This window comes from Rana temporaria, chromosome 1 (assembly GCF_905171775.1).
Source record: "Rana temporaria chromosome 1, aRanTem1.1, whole genome shotgun sequence".
NCBI classification, from domain to species: domain Eukaryota; kingdom Metazoa; phylum Chordata; class Amphibia; order Anura; family Ranidae; genus Rana; species Rana temporaria.
The window spans coordinates 235,404,658-235,425,105 of record NC_053489.1 but is presented as its reverse complement, the minus strand read 5'-3'; the positions used below and the strand labels follow the sequence as shown (position 1 = coordinate 235,425,105).

Sequence of the window (20,448 nt, the reverse complement as noted above, 5' to 3'; positions counted from 1 at the left end):
GGTCACGTTTCAGGCTTTTCATTATTTTGCACAGGTGAGTTGATCCGTTTCAGCAATTAGCACAGCTGTTTATCTGAGGGAAACCATGACCTGTTGGGGCGCTTTGAGGACTGGAGGTGGGTAACACTGCCTTATACAATATGACTGTACAATCTCCTTTAGATCTACCATCAACTATGTAGTGCAAGGGCCTGCCTGACTAAATACAGAGTGATACTATAGTGTGTCCACCTATATCATATCGTTTTGGTAAACCCAATAGGAAATCGTACAACTGGCAACCTATATACACCTAAAATTACCTAGTTTTTGTTTTGGTGCCATTATTTGTTAACAGCACACCAAACAAGACATTTTGCCATGTAAACCAGGATTTGACAAATTTGCTTGGAATCTAGGAGCCAGCTAAAAAAGTTAGGAGCCAGAAAATGCACCGCGTCCCGACGAGCTTGCGCGCAGAAGCGAACACATACGTGAGCAGCACCCGCATACGTAAACGGTGTTCAAACCACACATGTGAGGTATCGCCGCGATTGGTAGAGCGAGAGCAATAATTCTAGCCCTAGACCTCCTCTGTAACTCAAAACATGCAACCTGTAGATTTTTTTTTAAACGTCGCCTATGAAGATTTTAAAGGGTAAAAGTTTGTCGGCATACCACGAGCGGACGCAATTTTGAAGCATGACATATTGGGTATGAATTTACTCGGCGTAAAATTATCTTTCATAATATTAAAAAAAAAAAATGGGGATAACTTTACTGTTGTCTTATTTTTTAATTTAAAAAGTGTAATTTTTTCCCAAAAAAAGTGCGCTTGTAAGACCGCTGCGCAAATACGGCGTGACAGAAAGTATTGCAACGATCGCCATTTTATTCTCTAGGGTGTTAGGATAAAAAATATATATAATGTTTGGGGGTTCTAATTAGAGGAAAGAAGATGGTAGTGAAAATAGTGAAAAATGACATTAAAATTGCTGTTTAACTTGTAATGCTCAACTTGTAATACCAACGGCCACCACCAGATGGCGCCAGCTCACATCTGGTGGTAATAACTTGTAATACCAACGGCTCACCACCAGATGGCGCCACCAGATTGCCCACCTTCCAAGCCAAGTCGCCAGGACACTATTTTTAGTCGCCATGGCGACCGGGATTTGTCGAGCCCTGATGTAAACAAACAGAAAAACAAAACAAAACATGTGCAACCCACCAAAATGTCCCATGAGCTACTTTGCCATGTGTAGCGAAGCCCACTTAAAATGATTGTCACAGGACAAATGAGCCAAAAAAAGTGCGCTTCAGCTATGCTAGGTGTGAATGGGGCATGAAAAAGTGAATGGGCTGCCCTATGCAAAAAAAAAAAAAGTGGGAATGGTGGAGCCAAGTGTCTCCATCCACTCCCTCCTGCGCACTTCTATAAAGCTGGCCATACACTAGCTGACTGTACAATCTCTGTAGAAGTTCATTTACATTTAGCAGAGGACCCACCTATCTAGTCACTAGTTGATTGTCAGATTTTCTGATTGTCAGTTCACAAGTTCGGCACACAAAAATTGAAAGTATAAACCCACATGCTCTGAATAAAGGCTCACCAAAATAGGAAATTAGCAGAAGGGGCCCAAAGGTTGGCGCCAAAGAGCTAAAATGCCTCGTAGTACGTCACTACGTTAATGTTTGTAGCACAAAAATTGGGTACCGTTAGTATGCAAGACAAGATCAAGGCACATGCCCTTAAGACAAAAATCTGACGCTCGGTTGGCCAACAATTGGATCATGTGTACGAGGGCTTTACTCTATTCAAAATGAGAAAAAGGTTTTGCCTATAGTTCTGCTTTAATATACACCCTTCTGCACAATCTGCTCCATTCTGGCTGTTTTGGGGGACCACCGGTTTGTGTATTGTTTATTTTTAGACCTTAGGTCTTCTTTAAGACGATTAGGAGTGGCCAGTAATTCACTGCAAAGACCCGAATGTATACCCTTTACTCAAACTTGAGAGGTTAGTATATTAAGCATGAATGGCTAACACAAAAAATGGGCAGATTCACCAAGAGTAACAGATGTCTTACTCCGGGTAGGAACTGTCCAACAAAGATTTCCAAGACGAGCTGCATGTAGGCAGTCCCTTCAGATAAGCATCATTTCAGGCTGCCACTTCTATTCTGCTTGCTGTTCTATGCTCTATACATGCTTCACTATGCAGAGAACTACATTTTCGTCTTCCGCTTGCAAGGTACCTGCTGTTTAATATGAGAAAATACATTTACACAAGAAAAAAAAAAAATCTGCAATACATACATCAGCATGTTACAGAAAAAAAAAATAGATTTGGCAGTTTTTTATTGCAATGTAATCAAATAAAAGCTCTTTGCTGAAATAATGTTGTGAAATCTAGAAAAGTTTTGATTTTAGTAGACACCATATCCAGTTTTGGGGGACTGAAAATCTGCTTTAAGATAAAAAGCCTTCTGTGTGCAGCAGCCCCTCTCAGCCTCATCTAAATCCAGGTGTAGTTGTGTCTTGGCTGCCCGGGACTCCCCTACTCATTGGCTGAGACAGCAGTGCGGCATCATTTGCTCCTGCTGCTGTCAAAATAAGTCAGTCAGCCAGCCAGCCAGCCAGCCAGCCAATGAGGAGAGAAAGGGAGCAGGGCCGTCTCTGAATTGACAAAGGAACCTGTGGCTCGGCACAGGTGCCCCCATACCAAGCTTCTAGCTGTGGGGGCACTCAACAAGAGGGAGGGGCCAGAAGCACAGAAGAGGGACTCGAGAAGAGGAAGATCTGGGCTGCTCTGTGCAAAGTATGTAATTTTTGTAAACTTTAACAAAAAATAAAAAAATAAAAAGGACTTTATAGCATCACGTTTTGGTGAAATACTTGCCAAGGCTTAAAGTGACATGCTACATGATTTTTTTTATAATATATCATACATACACACACACACACACACACACACACACACACACAGTGGAACCTTGGATTACGAACATAATCCGTTCCAGAATGCTTGTAATCCAAAGCACTCACATATCAAAGCGAATTTCCCCATAGAAGTCAATGGAAACGAAGATAATTTGTTCCGCATTCACTTCTATTGCATGCAATACAGCATGTGGCCAGAGGTGGAGGGGCACCAAAAAGCCTTGTTAATACTCAGACAGCTTGGCTGAATTCAAGCGGAAGCCCCAAGAAGAAGAGGATCAGGGCTGCTCTGTGCAAAACCTTTACGCAGAGCAGGTAAATATAAGATGTTTTTTTGTTTTGTTTTTTTAATAAACTGTGCCTTTACAATCACTTTAAATTATTTGTCTCAACACTGCTGCTTTTGCTGGGTTTAATATGGCTTCTTAAATCTCCAAACATTTAATAGCCCTCTAACTAGTAGTAATTGTCAAATTTTCCTTTTTAGCAAGGTTCTTAAAGAGAAAAGAAGAAAAAAAAAAAACTGAGGAATTTGTAAACGTGCTTATCTGCCTCTAACTACTTATCAAATGCAGATCTGATTACTTTTGGCTCACATACCTGAAGGTTAACAAGGGAGAACAGTACAGGGTTAATGTAATCAATAGTCCCACCCACACCCTGCCAATCAGTAGAGCACACAGAGTTAACAACATACCGAGAATTCATAAAACACACCCTTCCCTGCAGAAGGTAAGGAACAAGAACTGAACAGTCCCTGGCAAAACGTGTAATGCATTACATCCTGACGTGACGTTAGTGTTAACATACACGCCAACACAGAGTCCTCCAGGTATGCACTTCCTCAGCATTCCAACCACACATCTGACTCAAATGATCCACAGCAGCCAAAACTCTTCTCTGCAGCACTCACAAGTGCGCCCAACACCTTTAAGTGCGCCCTCAAATGGGCCCTCACCTGGGCAACACAAACGCATCCCTCATTCCTTGCCACCCTCAATCACGCTCTCGCCTCTGCAACACCCTCAATTGCATCCCTCAATTTATGACCCCTCAAGCGCGCCCTCGCCTCTGCGACACCCTCAATTGCATCCCTCCATTTATGACCCCTCAAGCGCGCCCTCGCCTCTGCAACACCCTCAATTGCATCCCTCCATTTATGACCCCTCAAGCGCGCCCTCGCCTCTGCGACACCCTCAATTGCATCCCTCCATCTATGACCCCTCAAGCACGCCCTCGCCTCTGCGACACCCTCAATTGCGTCCCTCCATCTATGACCTCTCAAGCACACCCTCGCCTCTGCGGCACCCTCAATAGCGCCCCTCCATCTATGACCCCTCAAGCGCGCCCTCGCCTCTGCGACACCCTCAATTGCATCCCTCCATCTATGACCCCTCAATTGCATCCCTATATTAATGACCCCCTCAAGCGTGCCCTCGCCTCTGACACCCTCAATTGCATCCCTATATCAATGACCCCTCAATTGCATCCCTATATCAATGACCCCTCAATTGCATCCCTATATCAATAACCCCTCAATTGCATCCCTATATCAATGACCCCTCAATTGCATCCCTATATCAATGACCCCTCAATTGCATCCCTATATCAATGACCCCTCAATTGCATCCCTATATCAATGACCCCTCAATTGCATCCCTATATCAATGACCCCTCAATTGCATCCCTATATCAATGACCCCTCAATTGCATCCCTATATCAATGACCCCTCAATTGCATCCCTATATCAATGACCCCTCAATTGCATCCCTATATCAATGACCCCTCAATTGCATCCCTATATCAATGACCCCCTCAAGCGCGCCCTCGCCTCTGACACCCTCAATTGCATCCCACCATCTATGACCCCTCAATTGCATCCCTCCATCTACGGTATGTACCCTCACGCGCTCCCACACTTCTGCGACACCCTCAATTGCATCCCTCCATCTATGTCCCCTCAATTGCATCCCTATATCAATGACCCCCTCAAGCATGCCCTCGCCTCTGACACCCTCAATTGCGTCCTTGCCTCGGACACCCTCAATTGCATCCCATCTATGACCGCTCAATCGCGCCCTCACCTCTGACACCCTCAATTGCATCCCTATATCAATGACCCCCTCAAGTGTGCCCTCGCCTCTGACACACTCAATTGCATCCCATCTATGTACCTTCACGCGCTCATACACTTCTGCGACACCCTCAATCGCGCCTTTGCGACATGACACCCTCAAATGCATCCCACCATCAATGACCCCCTTAAACATGCCCTTGCAACACCATCGAGCACGCCCTCCACACCACAAAACCATCAAGGGTGCACATAATTGGTTTTTATCTTTATCATTCTATTGCGACAGCATGGAAAGAATCATCAGAGCCACAGCCAAGAAAGATGCATATACCATGGCAGAACCCAAACCATTAACAGCCATGCTCACAATCTGTACGCTCTTTAATGATGCCGGCTGTACCCCCCCTACCCCAGGCACCTTGCAGTTTACACAAGGCAAGAACAGAAGGGATTAAATTAATAATTTATGCCAAAATAATATTCACGCAACCATGTTACATACCAAGGCTCCTCCTTCAAAAGGATCCGTGTAGGACACAAGCGGCAAGCAGAGGAACAGAAAGAAGGAAAATTAGGACATTGCATCTAAAAGGCGTACACACAGAAGGGGCAGACGGGAGGAACACACAGCAGCAGCAAGCACATAGACAAGAACTACTCCCCTTTTATAGCAGTGGGGGTGTAGAGATTACAAATGCATCACTGTATATTCAGAACACACACGTACAAGAGATATATATATATATATATATATATATATATATATATATATATATATATAGATATCCTCCATTTATGTCAGTGTATAGTCAGGATATACATGCAAAAATGTGATTTATATTTTTGATCAGAACCCCCCTCCATTGACATTACTGTACATGCACAGGGATGTATGGCCATTGCACACACACGCTGTGATTGGAGGGAGCCACATTCCCCCAATGAGTGTAGCCCGGGATTGTTGGCGTCCAGTCCCAATGGAAAAGCCATTGTCCCCGGATGCAGCCCGTCTCCCCAGTGCTGCCCATGGCAGGGTATGATCTCACCGTACAGATGTGAGGCACATGAATGGGAATGGCTGGAGTCCTATTGGTGATGTGGAGCGCCGGGCACTATGCTCTTTCCCTGCAGTCACCCCTCAATGGTCCCCCTCCGCTCTATTCTCACACAGCTCCCTCCACATGACTTCACTGGGAAAATATGACATGAGGCACCATTCCCGGGACTAGCTGTGCCCTCACCTGGCTCAATGGTTCCTCTGTAGTCTCCTCTTGCGAGGCTTCTCAGGTACTGGGGTATGTGTATGAGGGGGGAAGCTGGTCGGCCTGTGTGTCCGGGTTGTAGGGGGCTCTCTCACTCTCGCCTCTCCTCGTACAAGCGCTGTTCCTCCTCCCTCTTGCAACCGCACCGACTCTGCCTTGCAACCGGAAGCGCAGCACGCACCCCGCCCCTTCTGATGGACAGGCCAGCCCTCCAATGGCGAAGCGACAACCTAGGCACAGGCGCTCCCTACAGCCGGGCCTAATTTGCCGGCTAAGTCCGCGCTGTGATGCGCCCACTAGGGAGGGAACGCGATATAGTCCCCGTGTCTTCAGCTCTGACTCAGTGACTGGGCTCCTCACGTGACTCTGGCTGACTGCTGCATAGCTTTAGCAATGTATTGCTTGTTTTTCTAGGATTTCCTATGGTGGGTGTTCTGTATCCGACAGGGGGCGGTAGAATAAACAGAGAAAGCTGGCAGTGGCTTTGGAAAAGACACGTTTTTCGTGGCATATCCTGCCCAGTTCACATTATTAACAAGCAGAGGCGTGCAAAGCTCCCAACTGTCCCTGATTTCGAGCAATGTCCCTCTTTCCTCCTCATTTGTCCCTCATTTTGGTCTGATCTATATAGCTGTACATACATTGCACTATTTATCTTTCAAAAGGTGTTTCCCAGTGTAAGCCTTTCATCCAAATTATAAATTGCTGCATTTCTAAATTTTAAAAGATAATATAAAGGAATGGTAGTGGTAGAAGTAAAGCCCTTGTGGACTTAATTAACCTTTTTTGGGGGTTGATTCTCCTTTAAGGGGGGTGTGACAGGGGGCCTATGCCCACATACATTTGCTATTAGGTGTCCCTTGTTGCCATCTCAAAATGTTGGGAGGTATGGGCGTGTGCTATCTGTAAACTGTCATATGAAGAGGGAACAGGAACACCAAACACAGAGTCACATTATAAAAAGGACAGGCCGGCTGCCAGGGGCCCCACCCCATAGGGATGCCAAGGATCTGCAATGCCAGCTTTTATGTATCACCTGTCCGTTCCATCATGTGTTAATAATGCACAGACATTAACCCCTAATCGCCGGCAGTACGCAAAGGTGCGGCTTTTCGGCGGGTGGAACTTGATGCCGAGCGGTCGCATATTTGCATACCAGTTATCCAACACAGCTGTGCTGAGAATGCAAATTACCAGGGGCCGCTTGCTGTGGGGGCACTCATGTGTGCTCACTCCCGAGCCAGCTCTCTGCATCCATAAGACATAGAGAGTGTGGCGCAGTCCAGCTCCCGCCACACTGGCTGTGAGTGACAGTAACGGAATCAAATGGCTCCTGCGTGTGCTGGGATAAGGTCATCCAGCACCCAAGGCAAAGACACAGGCCCAGATTCAAGAAGTTATTGCGCCCGCGCAACCATAGGTTGCGCGGCGCAATAGCTGTTTTGCTCCCGCGTAGCGAATGCCCCTGATTCAGGAACATCGCTACGCGGACTGCAGCCTAGGATATGACAGGCATAAGCCTCCTTATGCCTTCATATCTCAGGCTGCATTCTTGCGTTGGCCGCTAGGGGGCGCGGCCATTGTGATCGGCGTATAGTATGCAAATTGCATACTACCACCGATTCATAAAAGTTGCGCGGGCCCTGCGCACGCAAGGTACGGAGTTTCCGTACGGCGACTTTAGCGTAAGGCTGCTCCTTCTCATAGTAGGGGCAGCCAATGCTAAAGTATAGCCGCCCTTCCCGCTCGTGAAATTTAAATTTCACGTCGTTTACGTAAGTGATTCGTGAATGGCGCTGGACGCCATTCACGTTCACTTAGAAGCAAATGACGTCCTTGCGACGTCATTTGCCGCAATGCACGTCGGGAAAGTTTCCCGACGGAGCATGCGCTGTTCGCTCGGCGCGGGAGCGCGCCTAATTTAAATGATTCCCGCCCCCGGCGGGATCATTTACATTAGGCGCCCTTACGCAGGGCAAATTAGCATAGCGCCCGCGCAATTTACGGAGCTACTGCTCCGTGAATCGCGGGCAAATCCAAATATTTGCGTGGGCGCAGAGCAAAATCTTTGCCCTTTGCCCACGCAAATATTGCGCGGATCTACCTGAATCTGGGCCACTGGGTTGCGCCCCCCTTTCCCTTAGGGTTAGGCTCAGGGTGCCCCGCATCCCTGCAATAAACCATTGCGCCAGGGGCAGCCGTCCCTCCTGCCCACCCCTTGACCCGGCCCTGGCTCCTGCTGCCGTATCTCAGCCAATCAGGAGAGGGAGAGCAACAGGTCTAATGTACATCACGGGATCGAGATTGGGCTTAGGTACGTATTAGGTGGGAGCTGCACACTGAAGGTTTTTTACATGCATGAAAGTAAAAAAAAAACCTTCAGCCTTTACAACCACTTTAAAGGGGTTTTCCACCCATTTTTTAAGTTTATTAAAAGTCAGCAGCTACAAAAAGTGTAGCTGCTGGCTTTTAATAAACTGACACTTACCTGCTCCAGCGTTCCAGCGACGTGCCTCGTCCGCTCCTCTCCCCCCCCTCCCCGGCCGGCGTCTTCATTGTCACTGTGGGCACCCGGCCGTGACAGCTTTCGGCTTCACGGCCGGGCACCCACTGCGCATGTGCGAGCGGCACTGCGCATGCACACGCGGCCCGGCGCTGCGCTGTTTGATTGGACAGGCGATCGCCTAGGACCTGACGTGTCCTAGGCGATCGCCTACAGGGAGGGGCTGCCAAAAGGCGATTAAGCTTAATCGCCTTTGCAGCCCCTCGGCGGAAGGAGGAAGTGGGACAGGAAGTCCCCTTCTCCTGAAGCCCCCACTCCCCCCCCCCAAAAAAATGACATGCCAAATGTGGCATGTAAGGGGGAGAGGAGTGGGTTAAGAGGAAGTTCCATTTTTGGGTGGAACTCCTCTTTAATGTGCAATGCATTAAAGTGGATTATCCCCCCCCCCCCCCCCACAAATATTCTTAGCGCTGACATCTCTGCATGCTAAGAACAAAACATTTTGTTAACCACTTCATTTCCCTCTTCCTGCTCAGGCCAATTTCCAGCTTTGAGGCCCCGTACACACGACAGAGGAACTCGACGTGCTTGGCACGTCGAGTTCCTCGTCGAGTTTTGGGATGAAGCCGCCGAGGAGCTCGGCGGGCCGCCTTCTCCCATAGAACAACGAGAAAATAGAGAACATGTTCTCTATTTTCTCGTCGAGCTCCTCGGCGGCTCCATCGGGCCAAAACTGTACAGACGACAGAGTTTCTCGGCAGAATCCGGGTTTTGACCGAGTTTCTCGGTGAATTCTGCCGAGAAACTCTGTCGTGTGTACGGGGCCTCAGTGCTGTCACACTTTGAATAACAATTGCACGGTCATGCAATACCCATATGAAATGTTTATCAGATTTTCTTACAAATACAGCTTTCTTTTGGTGGAATTTAACCACTTCCCACCCAGCATATTGTCAAATGACAGCTGGGTGGGATATTCTTTGCTCCAGGTGGACATCATATGACGTCCTCTCGGAACGCACCTCCTGGTGGCCATGGGGACACACTGCAATGCAATTTGTCAGTGGAGACAGCCAATGACTTATCAGTGTATCGGCCCATTGCCGGTACCACGTGATCCCTGTGACCAATCACAGCAGATCAATGTTATTAACACACCTTCTCCAGAATGAATATTACTTCACATATAGAGATAAAACGTTTTTTATTACAAATCTCATACAAAAAGACAATTTGGGGAGGGGGGGACAATTTAAAACCATAAATGTGCCCCCACACTGAGATGACATCTCAGAATGGAATATACAGAAGCAGTGCAAGGAGCTAATCATTTTTGCTGCAGTGACAAGGGACTGTCCCGATGTTCGAGTCGAACGTAAGTTTGACTCAAACATCGGGTGTTCGTTTGCTCACAAACAAACAGAACATATGGGGCGTTTGTGGCAAATTCGAGTGCCGCGGAGAGCCCCATAATGCACTGCAAGATCGCAGTGCATTGACGGCTGCTGATTGGCCAAAGCATGGACCTGACCTGCATGCTTTGGCCAATCACAGCGCGCTCTGCTGTGAGAACCATGATTGGCCAAAGGCAGGGTGTCTTTAGCCAATCATGGCTCAGGGGGCTAAGTCCATGCCCCACTTGAAGGACCTGGTATGGACTGGGGGGGGGGGACCCACGCCAATTTTTTCCTTAATTTTTCATCTATGTTGCCGGGAGCCAAGCAATTTAAAATTCTTTTTTTTTCCTTTAGAAATTTCATTTTGCTGCGGCACTGTAATACACATCACTCAGATGCGCCACTTTACAGACAGACTAAAGGGACCCCCCAGACACAATATTTAATCACTTCACATCCCGCGTATTGTGATATGAAGTCCACAAGGTGGCTCTGCCATCCTGGGTGGACATCATATGACCTCCTCGGGCCTCCCGGCCGCTAGGGGGCGCGCGCGTGCATGGCGGCCGGGATGTCCGCAAAGTGCCTGCGATCGGCAGTTACAGAGACAGGGACGTGGATCTCTGTGTGTGTCAACACAGAGATCCATGTCCTGTCAGGGAGAGGGGACCGATGGTGTGTCCCTCAGTTCCCAGTCAGTCCCCTCCCCCCAGTTAGAATCACTCCCTATGGAACACATTTAACCCCTTGATCGCCCCCTAGTGTTAACCCCTTGCCTGCCAGGCACACTTATACAGTATTCAGTGCACATTTATAGCACTCTTCGCTGTATAAATGTGAATGGTCCAAAAATAGTGTCAAAAGTGTCCGAACTGTCCGCTGCAATATCGCAGTCCTGACAAAAATTGCAGATAACCGCCATTACTAGTTAAAAAAAAATGTCATAAATCTATCCCCTATTTTGTAGGTGCTATAACTTTTTTGCGCAAACCAATCAAAATACGCTTATTGTGATTTTTTTTTTTAACCAAAAATATGTAGAAGAATACATATCGGCCTAAACTAAGAAAGAAAAAAAAGGGATATTTATTATAGCAAAAGGTAAAAATTTCGTATTTTTTTTTCAAAATTGTCAGTCTTTTTTTGTTTATAGCGCTAAAAATTAAAACCGTAGAGATGATCAAATACCACCAAAAGAAAGCTCTATTTGCGGGGGAAAAAAGGACGTCAATTTTGTTTGGGAGCCACGTGGCCCAACCGCGCAATTATCATTCAAAGTGTAACAGTGCTGAAAGCTAAAAATTGGCCTGGGCAGGAAGGGGGTGAAAATGCCCGGTATTGAAGTGGTTAAAGAAATATTTCATTTTTATTGTTTCACTTTAAGCATTATTAAAATCACTGCTCCTAAAAAAACGGTTGTTTTAAAAACTTTTTTTTGCATTTATACATGTACCCTGGGGCAATAGCTGGGTCCCCAAACTTTTTATGGCAGTAACTTGCATATTAGCCTTTAAAACTAGCACTTTTGATTTTTTCATTTTCGTGTCCCAAAGACTTTAATAGGGTTCACATGTTCGCACAAATGTTTTGCCTGTTTGCTTGTTCTGGCGCGAACCGAACCAGAGGGTGTTCAGCCCATCCCTACAAGCATAGCTCCCAACTGTCCCTGATTTCGAGGGACTGTCCCTGATTTGGAGCAATGTCCCTCTGTCCCGCATTCTCCTCATTTGTCCCTCATTTTGGTCTGATCTATAAAGTTGTATATAAAATGCACTGTTTATCCATCAAAAAGTGTTTTCCAGTGCTAAACCTTTCATCTGATTGCTAAGATGCTGCGTTTGTAAATTCTAAAAGCCAATATAAAGGAATAGTAGTGGTAAAAAAAAGCACTTGTGGGTTTAACCAATCTTGTTTTTTTGTACAATTCTCCTTTAAGGGGGCGTGGCAAGGGGTGTGTCCTATGCCTGCATACTCTTGCTGATAGGTGTCCCTCATTCCCATCTTAAAAAGTTGGGAGGTATGCTACAAGGGATATGCTGATAGGGGAGAGAGCAGGGTGATGAAGCGATTAACTCATTACCGTGTTTCCCCGAAAATAAGCCCGGGTCTTATATTAATTTTGGCAGCCAGAAACATGGTAGGGCTTATTTTCGGGGTAGGGCTTACTATTGTGTGGACTTCTCTACCCCTCTCCCTCTCTGCCTGACAGGAATCCCGTGTGAAGTAAAGTAAAATGTATTGTGTCAGGTACCTTTATTATAGCGCTGCTTCAGGCTTCCATAGCCTGCCTGAGCTCTCTTCCACGAGCCAAACTTTGCAGAGGGAGGGGGGGGCCAACATCCCCCACTGACAGGAGAAGGAGATCTGAGTGCCGCTCTGGGTTTTCTATAGCCAGTTTGAGCTCTCCGCCGAGCATTGCAGGGGGAGGGGGGTGGACATCCCCCACTGACAGGCAGGAGAAGGAGAGAGTGCCGTTCTGGGCTTCCATAGCCCGCCTGTACAATCTTCCGCAAGTCGAGCATTGCAAAGGGAGAGGGGGGGGTCGAGATCTCCCGCTGACAAGCAGGAGAAGAGGAGGAGACAACCACGTCAAACTAGGTCTTATTTTCGGGGTAGGGCTTATATTGCAACCCTCTCTGAAAATCCTGCTAGGTCTTATTATCGGGGTAGGTCTTATTTTCGGGGAAACACGGTAGCATGTTCCTCCTCCTTTCATTGTCTAGGCACAAGCTGGCGGGAGGGACAAGACATGTATGAACACTTGCCCACAGACTTCATAATTTACTGGTATTTAAAGCGGAGCCCCCCCACGTACTGTAGCTGCTGACTTTTAATATTAGGATACTTACCTGTCCTGGAATCCAGCAATATCACCACCCCAGCCAATGTTTCCATCGGCTCTCAGGTGCTGCAGCTGCCATTCGTAGTAAGGGAAACTCTACTGCGCATGTGCGAAAAACAGGTAGCCACTCCCTTATTCCCCCCCCCCCCCCAAAGAGCTTCCACTTTTGGGTGGATCTTGCTAGCAGAGGCTGGCAAAAGTTGGGGTGAACAAGGGCTACAAATGACTTGTAAAAAGAATGAACCCAGATCAGTATATATTTAAAAAAGGTATAGAAAAATGTTTCAAGTGGTACATTTACAGAGCATAAGCATTTATTAAGCATGTGCAGAACATGCAGAACAACAACATTTGTTTCATTTAGTTTCAGATGGATTTGTTACATTCATTTATTTTAGTTACAGTCAGTGGCCCGGATTCAGATAGAATGCTCTATCTGCGGGCGTAATGTATCTTAGATACGTTACGCCGCTGTAACTTTGGGCGCAAGTTCCGTATGCAGAAAGAACTTGCGCCCTTAGTTACGGCGGCGTAACGTATGTGTGGCGGCGTAAGCCCGCTGAATTCAAATGGGTATGTTGTGGGCGTGTTTTATTAAGTTAAATTTAAGATGACCCCGCGTTTTTTTTGAACGGCGCATGTGCCGTCCGTGAAATATCCCAGTGTGCATTGCTCCAAAGTACGCCGCAAGGACGTATTGGATTCGACGTGAACGTAAATGATGTTCTGCCCTATTCGCAAACGACTTACGCAAACGATGTAAAATTTTCAAAACTCGGCGCGGGAACGACGTCCATACTTAACATTAGCTACGCCTCATATAGCATGGGTAACTAAACGGCGAAAAAAAACTAGCGTAGCGCCGGCGGGACGTACATTTCTGAATCGGCGTAAATACCTAATTGAATACAATCGAATATCCAAAAATTAGTTAGGTACTACTTGTTCATAGACTGGTTAAATGTGATTTTATCAGATAAAAATACGTTTTCACAAGCCTTTAGCCTCCATTGGCCCCTGTTCACACCAGTGGGGCTTTGAAATTGCGCTACTTCAGAGCGATTAAAAAGCTGATTTCACAGCTTGCAACTTCATTTAACAGAAGTCTATGCAAGTCACAATGAAATCAGGAAAAAGTAGTGCATGAACCTTTTTCACAATTGCTGCAACATGAGTTGCGGCGTTGTGAACAGTTCTACTGCCGGCAATGGGGTGCGACTTGTCATGCGAATTGGAACTGTTGAAGTCGCACCGGTGTGAACAGGGGTTTATGTGCCCAACAGAAATGTAACATGAAATTATAGGCAAGTTATCATCATGATTATTATTATTATTATTATTATTATACAGGATTTATATAGCACCAACAGTTTGCGCAGCGCTTTACATCAGGGAAGACAGTACAGTCACAATACAAATCAATACAGGAGGGATCAGAGGGCCCTGCTCGTTAGGCCCCGTACACACGGCCGAGGAACTCGACGTGCCAAACACATCGAGTTCCTCGGCGAGTTCAGCCCTGAAGCTCCATCGGGCCGAAAGTGTACACACGACAGAGTTTCTCGGCAGAATCCGGCTCTGACCGAGTTTCTCGCTGAATTCTGCCGAGAAACTCTGTCGTGTGTACGGGGCCTCAGAGCTTACAATCTAGAGGGAGGGTCAAGTGGAACAAAGGGTAGTAGCTGTGGGAGATGATCAGATGGACTTAAGCAAGCATAACAATATTCAGAACTTTAGCCATTGAAAACAACATCCGCATCAGTGGGAGAAATAATCCACCTCCCACAATCTACATCAGTGGGAGAAAGAATCCCCCCTCCAATAATCCACACTAATAGAAGGAAACATACCCCCAGCATCAGCATCTGTGGGAGCAAGAATCCCCTCTCCCAGCATCCTCCCCTCTCCTAGCATCCTCATCAGTGGGAGGAAGAATCTCCCATCCCAGCATCTGCATCAGTGGGAGAAAAAAAAAAACCTTCCCAGAATTGACATCAGTGGGAGAAAAAAAATCCCCCTGCCCAGATTCTGAATCCGTGGGAAGAAGAATCCCCTCTCCCAGCCTCTGCATCAGTGGGAAGAAGAATCCCCTCTCCCAGCTTCTGCATCAGTGGGAAGAAGAATCCCCTCTCCCAGCTTCTGCATCAGTGGGAGAAAAAAAATCCCCCTGCCCAGATTCTGAATCCGTGGGAAGAAGAATCCCCTCTCCCAGCCTCTGCATCAGTGGGAAGAAGAATCCCCTCTCCCAGCTTCTGCATCAGTGGGAAGAAGAATCCCCTCTCCCAGCTTCTGCATCAGTGGGAAGAAGTATCCCCTCTCCCAGCTTCTGCATCAGTGGGAAGAAGAATCCCCTCTCCCAGCTTCTGCATCAGTGGGAAGAAGAATCCCTTCTCCCAGCTTCTGCATCAGTGGGAAGAAGAATCCCCTCTCCCAGCTTCTGCATCAGTGGGAAGAAGAATCCCCTCTCCCAGCTTCTGCATCAGTGGGAAGAAGTATCCCCTCTCCCAGCCTCTGCATCAGTGGGAAGAAGAATCCCCTCTCCCAGCTTCTGCATCAGTGGGAAGAAGAATCCCCTCTCCCAGCTTCTGCATCAGTGGGAAGAAGTATCCCCTCTCCCAGCTTCTGCATCAGTGGGAAGAAGAATCCCCTCTCCCAGCTTCTGTATCAGTGGGAAGAAGAATCCCTTCTCCCAGCTTCTGCATCAGTGGGAAGAAGAATCCCCTCTCCCAGCTTCTGCATCAGTGGGAAGAAGAATCCCCTCTCCCAGCTTCTGCATCAGTGGGAAGAAGTATCCCCTCTCCCAGCCTCTGCATCAGTGGGAAGAAGAATCCCCTCTCCCAGCTTTTGCATCAGTGGGAAGAAGTATCCCTTCTCCCAGCTTCTGCATCAGTGGGAAGAAGTATCCCCTCTCCCAGCTTCTGCATCAGTGGGAAGAAGAATCCCCTCTCCCAGCTTCTGCATCAGTGGGAAGAAGAATCCCTTCTCCCAGCTTCTGCATCAGTGGGAAGAAGTATCCCCTCTCCCAGCTTCTGCATCAGTGGGAAGAAGAATCCCTTCTCCCAGCTTCTGCATCAGTGGGAAGAAGAATCCCCTCTCCCAGCTTCTGCATCAGTGGGAAGAAGTATCCCCTCTCCCAGCTTCTGCATCAGTGGGAAGAAGAATCCCCTCTCCCAGCTTCTGCATCAGTGGGAAGAAGAATCCCTTCTCCCAGCTTCTGCATCAGTGGGAAGAAGTATCCCCTCTCCCAGCTTCTGCATCAGTGGGAAGAAGAATCCCTTCTCCCAGCTTCTGCATCAGTGGGAAGAAGTATCCCCTCTCCCAGCTTCTGCATCAGTGGGAAGAAGTATCCCCTCTCCCAGCCTCTGCATCAGTGGGAAGAAGAATCCCCTCTCCCAGCTTCTGCATCAGTGGGAAGAAGAATCCCCTCTCCCAGCTTCTGCATCAGTGGGAAGAAGAATCCCCTCTCCCAGCTTCTGCATCAGTGGGAAGAAGAATCCCCTCTCCCAGCTTCTGCATCAGTGGGAAGAAGTATCCCCTCTCCCAGCTTCTGCATCAGTGGGAAGAAGAATCCCTTCTCCTAGCTTCTGCATCAGTGGGAAGAAGAATCCCTTCTCCCAGCTTCTGCATCAGTGGGAAGAAGAATCCCCTCTCCCAGCTTCTGCATCAGTGGGAAGAAGAATCCCTTCTCCCAGCTTCTGCATCAGTGGGAAGAAGAATCCCTTCTCCTAGCTTCTGCATCAGTGGGAAGAAGAATCCCTTCTCCCAGCTTCTGCATCAGTGGGAAAAAGAATCCCCTCTCCCAGCTTCTGCATCAGTGGGAAGAAGAATCCCTTCTCCCAGCTTCTGCATCAGTGGGAAGAAGAATCCCCTCTCCCAGCTTCTGCATCAGTGGGAAGAAGAATCCCCTCACCCAGCTTCTGCATCAGTGGGAAGAAGAATCCCTTCTCACAACTTCTGCATCAGTGGGAAGAAGTATCCCCTCTCCCAGCTTCTGCATCAGTGGGAAGAAGAATCCCTTCTCACAACTTCTGCATCAGTGGGAAGAAGTATCCCCTCTCCCAGCTTCTGCATCAGTGGGAAGGAGAATCCCCTCTCCCAGCTTCTGCATCAGTGGGAAGAAGAATCCCCTCTCCCAGCTTCTGTATCAGTGGGAAGAAGAATCCCCTCTCCCAGCTTCTGCATCAGTGGGAAGGAGAATCCCCTCTCCCAGCTTCTGTATCAGTGGGAAGAAGAATCCCTTCTCCCAGCTTCTGCATCAGTGGGAAGAAGAATCCCTTCTCCCAGCTTCTGCATCAGTGGGAAGAAGAATCCCCTCTCCCAGCTTCTGCATCAGTGGGAAGAAGAATCCCTTCTCCCAGCTTCTGCATCAGTGGGAAGAAGAATCCCCTCTCCCAGCTTATGCATCAGTGGGAAGAAGAATCCCCTCTCCCAGCTTCTGCATCAGTGGGAAGAAGAATCCCTTCTCCCAGCTTCTGCATCAGTGGGAAGAAGAATCCCCTCTCCCAGCTTCTGCATCAGTGGGAAGAAGTATCCCCTCTCCCAGCTTCTGCATCAGTGGGAAGAAGTATCCCCTCTCCCAGCTTCTGCATCAGTGGGAAGAAGAATCCCTTCTCCCAGCTTCTGCATCAGTGGGAAGAAGAATCCCTTCTCCCAGCTTCTGCATCAGTGGGAAGAAGAATCCCTTCTCCCAGCTTCTGCATCAGTGGGAAAAAGAATCCCCTCTCCCAGCTTCTGCATCAGTGGGAAGAAGAATCCCTTCTCCCAGCTTCTGCATCAGTGGGAAGAAGAATCCCCTCTCCCAGCTTCTGCATCAGTGGGAAGAAGAATCCCTTCTCCCAGCTTCTGCATCAGTGGGAAGAAGAATCCCCTCTCCCAGCTTCTGCATCAGTGGGAAGAAGAATCCCTTCTCATAGCTTCTGCATCAGTGGAAAGAAGAATCCCTTCTCCCAGCTTCTGCATCAGTGGGAAGAAGAATCCCTTCTCCCAGCTTCTGCATCAGTGGGAAGAAGAATCCCTTCTCCCAGCTTCTGCATCAGTGGGAAGAAGAATCCCCTCTCCCAGCTTCTGCATCAGTGGGAAGGAGAATCCCCTCTCCCAGCTTCTGTATCAGTGGGAAGAAGAATCCCTTCTCCCAGCTTCTGCATCAGTGGGAAGAAGAATCCCTTCTCCCAGCTTCTGCATCAGTGGGAAGAATAATCCCCTCTCCCAGCTTCTGCATCAGTGGGAAGAAGAATCCCTTCTCCCAGCTCCTGCATCAGTGGGAAGAAGTATCCCCTCTGCCAGCTTCTGCATCAGTGGGAAGAAGAATCCCCTCTCCCAGCTTCTGCATCAGTGGGAAGAAGAATCCCTTCTCCCAGCTTCTGCATCAGTGGGAAGAAGAATCCCCTCTCCCAGCTTCTGCATCAGTGGGAAGAAGTATCCCCTCTCCCAGCTTCTGCATCAGTGGGAAGAAGTATCCCCTCTCCCAGCTTCTGCATCAGTGGGAAGAAGAATCCCTTCTCCCAGCTTCTGCATCAGTGGGAAGAAGAATCCCTTCTCCCAGCTTCTGCATCAGTGGGAAGAAGAATCCCTTCTCCTAGCTTCTGCATCAGTGGGAAGAAGAATCCCTTCTCCCAGCTTCTGCATCAGTGGGAAAAAGAATCCCCTCTCCCAGCTTCTGCATCAGTGGGAAGAAGAATCCCTTCTCCCAGCTTCTGCATCAGTGGGAAGAAGAATCCCCTCTCCCAGCTTCTGCATCAGTGGGAAGAAGAATCCCTTCTCCCAGCTTCTGCATCAGTGGGAAGAAGAATCCCTTCTCCCAGCTTCTGCATCAGTGGGAAGAAGAATCCCCTCTCCCAGCTTCTGCATCAGTGGGGAGAAGAATCCCTTCTCCCAGCTTCTGCATCAGTGGGAAGAAGAATCCCCTCTCCCAGCTTCTGCATCAGTGGGAAGAAGAATCCCTTCTCCCAGCTTCTGCATCAGTGGGAAGAAGAATCCCCTCTCCCAGCTTCTGCATCAGTGGGAAGAAGAATCCCCTCTCCCAGCTTCTGCATCAGTGGGAAGAAGAATCCCCTCTCCCAGCTTCTGCATCAGTGGGAAGAAGAATCCCTTCTCCCAGCTTCTGCATCAGTGGGAAGAAGAATCCCTTCTCCCAGCTTCTGCATCAGTGGGAAGAAGAATCCCTTCTCCTAGCTTCTGCATCAGTGGGAAGAAGAATCCCTTCTCCCAGCTTCTGCATCAGTGGGAAGAAGAATCCCCTCTCCCAGCTTCTGCATCAGTGGGAAGAAGAATCCCCTCTCCCAGCTTCTGCATCAGTGGGAAAAATAAACCCCCCCAGTGGGAGAAAAAAATCCCCCTTCCCAGAATCTGCATCAGTGGGAGAAAAAAAATCCCCCTGTCCAGCTTCTGCATCAGTGGGAGTAATAATGCCCACTCCCAGAGTCCACATCAGCGGGAGGAAGAATCCCCTCTCCCATAATCTGCATAAATGTGAAGAAGAATCCCCCCTGCCAGCATTTGCATCGGTCGGAAGAAGAATCCCCTTTACCAGCATCCGCATTAGAGGGTGGATGAGAGCAAATTATTGCCAAAATAAAAACGAAAAAATAAAAGATATTTTACTTTTATTTTTTTTAAATAATAACTTCAAAATCAGAATTAGAAGTGCTTGTTTTATTGTGTACCTGCATTTCAGCTTTCAATGCTGAAATAAATATTGCATGAAACTAATTTCCATGTATACTGTATGTTGCTAGGCTCATTTTCCAGGCACACCAAGGATGCTATCGCCTACACTGACTCCTCACCAAGTGTAGTTTTATTATTTAACTCTGAACACCAGGCAGGTGTAAAAGAACCTAAATAATTTAAATAAACTTGTTTTGTTGTCTGGCACCTAAAAAAAAACAAAAAAAACATTTCCTTATTAATTGCCTATTTGTAAAATAACATAACCGATTCCAATTACTTATTCATTAAAGCTCAACTCCAAAATTAACAAGATTAAAACATAGCCCATTAAAAGATAAAAAAAAAAACATCTTCTGAATAAATATTCAGAGAGATTTTCCCTGCAGTGCTTTTTTTGCCAAAAGATGTCCCAAGCCTGTTGGCCAGCATCTTTTAACCTATCTCCTCTGAGCCCAGTTTGTTCTGGACCTGCCCCGACCAGTTACTGGACAGTGAAAGAAAAACAGCATGGAGATGAGCTCATCACTTTGTCACCCTTTGTACTTCTTCTTCCTCTCACACCCCAGCTCTACTATACAAGGACTGCAATAGGCTGATACCAGGTCTTCAAGCGGAGTTCCGGCCACAATTTCACTTTTTAAATATAAATACCCCTGTAATACACAAGCTTAATGTATTCTAGTAAAGTTAGTCTGTAAACCAAGGTCAGTTTTGTTAGGTTGTTACAGCATTTAGACACTTTATAAAATAGAAATTGACTGGGGCCATCTTAAGT

At 47.5% G+C, this 20,448-nt stretch overlaps 1 protein-coding gene across 2 annotated transcripts in view; it reads right to left on the bottom strand.

Annotated features, from left to right (window-relative positions):
* The window catches only part of CORO1C (coronin 1C), a 63,044-nt gene extending 56,588 nt beyond the window's left edge, over positions 1-6,456 (bottom strand). The window contains exons 1-2 of one of the 2 annotated variants that reach the window (XM_040351890.1): positions 6,242-6,456; positions 5,503-5,513 (exon numbers count right to left, since the gene is read on the bottom strand). The gene's annotated coding sequence lies outside the window, so the exon portion shown is untranslated. The remainder of the gene's footprint in view (positions 1-5,502; positions 5,514-6,241) is intronic. The other variant, XM_040351889.1, reaches the window with a different exon arrangement.
* Between the last annotated feature and the right edge of the window lie 13,992 nt (positions 6,457-20,448).